The sequence below is a fragment of the Orycteropus afer genome, unplaced genomic scaffold (assembly GCF_000298275.1).
Source record: "Orycteropus afer afer isolate SDZICR_OR568_19922 unplaced genomic scaffold, OryAfe1.0 scaffold00002, whole genome shotgun sequence".
NCBI classification, from domain to species: Eukaryota; Metazoa; Chordata; class Mammalia; order Tubulidentata; family Orycteropodidae; genus Orycteropus; species Orycteropus afer.
The window spans coordinates 29,780,669-29,788,654 of record NW_006921589.1 but is presented as its reverse complement, the minus strand read 5'-3'; positions in this window follow the sequence as shown (position 1 = coordinate 29,788,654).

Here is a 7,986-nt window from a genome sequence, read left to right as displayed (position 1 = left end):
AAACACAAAGGTTGATGGAGTAAACACAATGTTTAACTTCAGTAGTAGTAAAAGATACTGAAACATCACACTCAGATGGCTCTTTAATTAATCATCTATAAAGACAGAGGGTTATATGAAGAAGAACACAGCATCAGGATTGCAGGAAGATTCAGTAACAACATGTGATATGCAGATGACACAACCGTCCTTTCACTGACTGATGAAGATCACAGACTACAGCCTCTTCAGTATGGATTACGCTTCAACACAAAGAAAACAAAAATGGGGTTTGAGCACCGGTTAGAGAGGGGAAAATCATGGCTGCTTCTGACAGTCTTTTCCAAAGATACATCCCAACCATGGAGATACAACATGAAACCTTTAAAGGCCCACATGGGAGATTTCCAAACTGTGAATTTGATTTTTGTCCATTATCCTTCCAGAGCATAGGGCATCATTATAGAAAGTTAAGGAGGGACCAGTCCCTGAAGAAGGACCTCGTGGTTGGTAAAGTACAGAGTCAGCGAGAAAGGGGGAGATCCTCAACAAGATGGATTGACACAGTGACAACAGCAATGTGCTGAAACGGCAATGATTACGAGGATGGTGCAGGACGGGGCAGTGTTTTGTTCTTTGCACATAGTGTCACTATAAGTCAGAATCCGCTTGACGGCATCTAACAACAACGTGACGACAAAGAGAGGATATAACTTTAAGAAGTAACAGTGGAATAGTTTTGACAACAGGCTGTGTACAGGTACAAAGTTATTTTTGTGGGAGCTAAAATAATAGAGAGGTAGAATCTGAAGCTCTATATCAGAGATTCTCAAGCTCTTGTGAAAGATGTGGATTCGTAGGGCCTTTTCTCAGAGGTTTGGATTTCCCACAGCTTTGGGCTAGAACTCAGAAACGTGCAGTTTCAACCCTGCCCCCACCAAGTGTTTGAGATGGAAGTTTTCTGTGGATCTGATTTTGAGAAACAGATGGAATGCCCTGAGCAGGTTTGTCAGGTGTTAACTTAAAGGCTCTTTACAGTGGGTACTAAATTAACCAGAAGCATTTCATAACCCATGTGAAGTTGAAGTTTATCTGGAAAGGAAAATTTTCAAAGCCTTGTGGGCCAGGCACTGTGCTGGAAGTCTACAGTGACTCATTTAAAGAACCAAATTGCCATAAGTAGTATTTTTATCATGACACATTAGATTAGATGTCTATTTAAGTATCTGTTCTGAATTGCTTAGAGAAAAAGGCTATTACATCATTGTAGTTACAGAATTAAGCTAGCTTGGTGGCATGTCCAGGACCCCAAGAATGTTAAGTGCATCCTTAGATGGTTCCATTATTTTCTATTGCTCATAGTTATGAAGCACAGAAGTTCATAGCCTGAGTAATCATGAAAAGAATTCATGCTTTGAGATTGTTTCAGCATCTGGGAAATCTAAATATGTCAGTGGTCATCATGAACTAACTTTGTGGGCTGGAGCAACATATGAGTGATGGGCAGGCAAGTCAAGAGTATGATCAGAGAGATCTTTTAAATTTCTCCACTGTGATCACCACAGTTTGTGTCCAAAAGGAACAACACAAACAAAAACCTACATGGCTACTTGGGCCCAGGAGTGGTTAACTTTTGTACTTTGTGTTGATGCACACCTTTATTCAGTGTGAGTGCAAGTCAGAGAGCACGGGTTGCAGGGGGAAAATCATGGATGCTTCCGAGAATCTTTTCCAAAGATACATCCCAACAATGGTGAAGTGTCATGAAGCCTGTAAAGGTCCACACAGGAGATTTCCAAACCGTGAATTTAATTTTTTTTTTTCCACCATCATGCCAGAGCATGTTGTTGTTGTTATTTGCCGTCGAGTCAGCCCTGACTCATAGCGACCCCTCCTTGGGTTTCCAAGGGAGTATCACTACGGAAGTAGGATTGCCCAACCTTCCTTCCGAGGAGTGGCTGGTGGGTTTGAACCGCCAGCCTTCTGGTTAGCAGTCAAGTGCCTTAGGCACTATGCTACCAGAACTCCTTGCCAGAGCATAGTACATCAATATTGGGAGAATGTTATAGAAAGTAAGGAAAAATTAAGTCCTCTGGATGCAAACCAATCAAAGACAGGACACTGGTAATCATACTGCTCCCATGTTGTTGTTGTTGTTGTTATGTGCCGTGGAGTCGGCCCCGACTCATAGCGACCCCTCCTTGGGTTTCTGAGGCAGTATCACTACGGAAGTAGGATTGCCCAACCTTCCTTCCGAGGAGTGGCTGGTGGGTTTGAACCGCCAGCCTTCTGGTTAGCAGTCAAGTGCTTTAGCCACTATGCTACCAGAGCTCCTATATCAAGTTAAAAGTGAAAAATCTTATCAGACATTTGCTTTGTCTTCACAACATGAAATAATTAATTGGACTAATTTTTCATTAAATGATGGATTTGAACAGCTGTTTCATCTCAACACTCTTATTTTGATTATTTATTGTTTAACATTTGGCCTTGATAATACTATCAATTCTAATTGCTAAAAATATGCTCGAATCTACGAAAATATTTTGGTTATGTTTAACTTAGGGGATTTTTCTCTGCTTGTCTTTTAACCTCCCAAAAAGCAAGCAGCCAAATTATTAGCTTGTCTGCTTTGGCAGAATAAACTGATCAACAGTTTCAAAAGTTTGTAAAATATAAAACTTCAGAGAAATATCATAACAATAACCAGCTTCTAATGGCTGTTTATGTCTTTCTATAAGATGTGTAACTTCATCCTGTGGAAGGATTTCCTTCTTCCTGAATTTCCCAAGGGCTCTGACTCAGAGTTCTCTCTTCCTTTTGCACTATTTGTATTTAAAAAATAATGTCGAAAGGAAGATAGTTCATCTTTCTGTTGCTTTGTGGATACACACCCATTTCCACACAATTTCTGTTCCTTCTTCCTCATAAGTGATGAGATGAAGAGTTGAGTTTAAGCACATCATCAAAATTGCACAGTAAGTGGCCAGGAATCTTTCAAACAGCACTAAAAAAGGCGGAATTACCAGTGGTGGAAAGCACAGCTGGAAGCTAGATATTGCATCATCTGGCCATCCTCTGCTAAACAAAGAAAATTATTTTGCAAAGCATTTGCAGATGCTCTTATTTCAAGTGACATAACACATTTGTTTCAATGGAGGGTTTCAAGCTGCAATTTTGAAATTTTTCTTACTATGACAAATCCCATGACAATTCATTGTGCCCTGGAGTGTATTTAAGTGAAAATAGATGAATCTTAAAGAAGACTAGCAATTTGGATAAGCTCAAAGGCTGTTTTTTTGGGGGGTTGTTTCCATTTTATATTGCAACAATAGAGTTCCACATCAATGCCAGGAAAGGAATACCTAGCCAGAGGCTCCCTGTAGGCTACGAAACTAGTCTGCTGTGTGATTTTAGATCTGTATTGACCATATGAACAAGCAATCCCACTATTAGGTTAAAATCAAAACAAACAAACAAACTCACTGTCATTGAGTCAATTCTGACTCATAGAGACCCCCTTTGGGTTTCAGAGGAGGTAAATCTTTACGGAAGTAGATTGCCCAGTCTTCCTTCCGTGGAGTGGCTGGTGGGTTTGAACCACCAGCCTTCCAGCTAGCAGTCAAATGCCTTAGGCACTATGCCACCAGAGCTCTTTACTATTAGATAATAAGAAAACCAGTAAGAGCTGTGACATGAAAAGATATGTGCACACTCATGTTCATTGCAGCACTATTCACAATAGCAAAAATATAGAAAAACCTAAGTTGGGTATTTAGTGGAGGAATGGGTCAACAAACTATGGTAGATACACACAACCCAGTACACTGAGTGAAGTTAGTGAAGCAGAAAAGGACAAATATTGTCTAAGACCACAATTGTAAAAAATCAAGAAAAGGTTTTCACAAAACAAGAAATAGGCTTTGACGGTTGCCGGTGGTGGGTGGGGAAAGGAGGGTAAACCATTAACTAGAGGGTAGACACATATTAACATGGGTGAAGGAGGAAAAAAAAAGAACACCCTATTTAAAAAAAACAAAAATCAAGAAAAGGCAATGTATAGAGACCAAAGCTTATTATTAGCTTCCAGAGGTGGGAGGAAGGCGGAAAGCAGGGCAGTTAAACAAAACAAATAAATAAAATAAAATAATCTGTATTGAACGCTGTAGTCTTAGTATTCAAACTGATAGTCGTTTTTCTTTTATTATTTATTTTTATTGTGGTTTGGGTGAAAGTGTACAGAGCAATTTCATTTTCCATACGACATTTCATATACATTTTGTCTCATGACATTGACTGAAATTCCCCGCAATGTAACAGCTCTCTTCCCACTTCCTCCCCTTTGTTGCCTCTTCCCTGTGTCCTTCCCTCCCATGCATTCCTCTCCTTCGAGCTGTCTCCCTGTGTATCCACTGCCCTTCTATTCTCCCAGGATTGATCTCTCCAAGGACTGTATCTACCTAATGTAAATGTTCAGCTCATATGCTGGTCTTTTATTTGACTGGAAGCCATAGGAGTTCAACTCCAGACCTGAAGGTCAGCTAGGGGTTATATGTTCAGGGGTTTCACCAGGCTCTATCAGACCAGCAAGCTTGGTCCTTTTTTTTGTATGATTTTGAGTTTTTTTTCCACATTGTTCTCCTACTCTCACCAGGATCTCCTACATAGACCCCCCTCTGAGTGGTTGACAGTGGTAGCCAAGCACTATCTAGTTCTTCTGGTTTCATGGTCATATAGGCTTAGGACTGCATGGAGTACCAGTCCTTTGGACTAATTGTTTCCATGTGTCTTTGGTTTTCTTCATTCTCTTTTGCTAGAGATGAGAGACCCATCATTGCATCCAGATGGCTGCTTGCAAGCTTTTAAGATCCCAGTTGCTAGTCACCAAAGTAGGATGTGGAACAATGTTTTTGTGTAGTATGTTATGCTACTTGATCTTGACGTCCACTGCAACCATGGTCCCGAGCCCACAGGTACAACTACTCACTCCCTCTGGGTAGCTGGCTGTGGCCAAGAAGTCCCACAGCCTTGTTCCTTGTCAGCTGTACTATATACCTGAACATTCTTACAGAACATACAAATACGTTCGTAGAAACATCATCTGCCAACCCTATACTTGGTCATGGGCACACTCCCTGCTGCCTGTTGTTGTTGTTATGTGCCGGCGAGTCTGACCCAACTCATAGTGACCCCTCCTTGGGTTTCCGAGGCAGTATCACTATGGAAATAGATTACCCCATCTTCCTTCCAAGGAGTGGCTGGTGGGTTTGAACCTGGTTAACAATCAAGTGCCTTAGGCACTATGCTACCAGAGCTGCCCCCCGCTGCCTAGACATAGCTAATTGTTCAGCCTGTCCACCCATTTATCTACCTGTAGATCAAAGTTTGCCATCACTGACAATGCAGTACTGTATGAGCGAAAGGGTTCATCTTTGTTGTCTCTATCTTCCATGTGCCTCTCTATGTCTTCCTCTTCCTCAATACTACTGTGTTGATCACTCACATTTAGTGGATTGCCTTTTCCTTCACCCAAATCAGTACTTGTCTCTACCGATCTAGAAGTGTTCCCTCCCCTTCCTTGCCATCCCTGGTAACCAACAAAGAAAGTTTCCTTCCACATATAAACCTTTCCTTGACTTTTCACAGTAGCAGACTAATGCAATATTTGTCCTTCTATGATTGACTTATTTCACTCAGTATAATGTCCTCCAAATTCATCCACGTTATGCAGTGTTTTACAGATTCTGCTTTATTCTTTAGGGTTGCATAGTATTCCATTGTTGTATGCACCATAGTTTGGTTATCCATTCTTCTGTTTATGGGTACCTAGGTTGTTTCCATCTTTTTTGCTATTGTAAATAGTGCTGTGATGAACATGGGTGTGCATATATCTGTTTTTGTCCTGGCTCTCACTTCTTTAGTATATATAACTAGTAATGGGTTTGCTGGGTCAAATGGTATTTCTAATTCCAACTTTTTAAGGAATCACCATACTGCTTTCCACAGTGGTTGTATCATTTTACAGTCCCACCAGCAGTGTATGAGAGTCCCAATCTCTCCACATCCTCGCCATAATTTGTTATTTTCTGTCTTGTTGAACTTTGCTATTAGTGCTGGGGCAAGACGGTATCTCATAGTCAAACTGATATTCTTAAGTATTGTGGATTTTACCAGGAAATCAAGGATCAAGATGGACTTTTACAAACAAAGCAATTGTATCAATTTATTTATGATTCCAGATTGACACATGCTTCAAAAATCTTATTTGATGCAGAGTGATAGAGACAGATAACAAAAATCTAAAGATTTGCATGTTTAATCTAAAGGTTAGTGATAAATATAAAAGCAAAAGAAAAACCAAACTCACTGTCAAGTTGGATCGACTCATAGAGACCCCTCCTTGGGTTTCGGAGGTGGTATCACTATGAAAGTAGATTGTCCAATCTTCCTTCTGAGGAGTGGCTGGTTATTTTATGACCATGGATTAATTACTCAAGAGATAATTCCTGGTAAAGGACAAGAGAGTTTCCTTGAGCTAGTTAAAATCTTGGGTGTGCTCTAATTACCATCCTGGTGATATAAGAAAGTAGCTTGGGGAAAGGAGAGATAAGCAAACTGCTTAAGTAGGCCAAAGAACTGAAACAGTGGAAAAGAAGGTTGTTTGGACTGAAGTCACTCCTAGCTTTCTGATTCAGATTTTTAGGGAATTTCTCTGTATATCTCCTGGCTTTTACTTGACAGACCAAAATAACAGAAATACCAGGAAGAGTTTGTTCAGATTTTTTAGTATAGTTTTGGTTCCTACTTTCTCAGAATTGATGGCCAGCAATTATTTCCCCACATGATGATTCACCACACCAACCCCCTCGGGGCTTTTAGTTTCATTTCTTGTGAGAATAAGTACTGGATAAAATACATCTTGTATTGGAGTCAGGTTGGATCAACCATTCAATAGCATTTATTTATTGCCTACTCATAAAATGTCCTGTGCTAGGTACTGAGAGGATTATATGAAAGTGCAAGCTATGATCTCTTCTAATGAGAAATCTAGATTTTTACATTCTTCTTTAGAGTCTTGCTCTAATCAAGCCAATTCCCTTGTTGTCCACAGACAGGACTTTTTTCTTCCTCTGTGCTTTGCTGTTCGTACTTTCTACCTGGAATGCCTTTCCCACACCACTCTGGCAACTCAAATCCTTCAAGAACAGCTCAAAATTCAGTTCTTTCAAGAAGCCTTTGTAGGGATTGGATTGAGGCAATCTATTTCCTGACACCAACTAAAATGAAGAATTCAATCCCAATTCCTATCTATTCAATTCAGTTCCAATTCAAATGCACAAAGAGCACTTCTTCCTCTGACTCTAACCTCACAAGATAAAGGGCAAGTCATCAAGACTGCCATGTCTGCCCAAGACTTCAGACACCAGCCCCAGGTTGGAAGTTCTCATGACACCCTCACTTCTGATATGTTGCCTACAAATTCAGGGGTTCTCTCTACCCCCTCAAGATACCATTCATAAGCTCATCTCCCCTAAATCCTAGCCTCTTCTCTTCTGATCTGCTCACTCCCACTACTCTCTTGGGTTTCATAATTTCCTAGAACAACTCACAAAACCCAGGAAAATATTTTACTTATGATTCTGGTTTTATTATAGTAAAAAGGATATATATATGAAGAGATTCCTAGAGTGAGGTCTGGGAAGCTCCTAGATGTGAAACTTTCAAGTCCCAAAACGGATGTGTCACCCTCTCACATGCATCAGTGTCTTTCACCAACCAGGATGCCAATGGAGCGTTTGTGTCCAGAACTTTAATGGAGCCTCATTATATAGTTATGATTGACTGGATCATGCCTCCCTCTCCTGAGATCGGCTGATATCACATAGCAGGTCTTTCTAGTCTGACTAACCCCTATCTAGGAGCACTTCAGGAGCTCTGGTAGCATAGTGGCTAAAGCACTTGACTGCTCACCAGAAGACTGGCGGTTCAAACCCACCAGCCACTCCT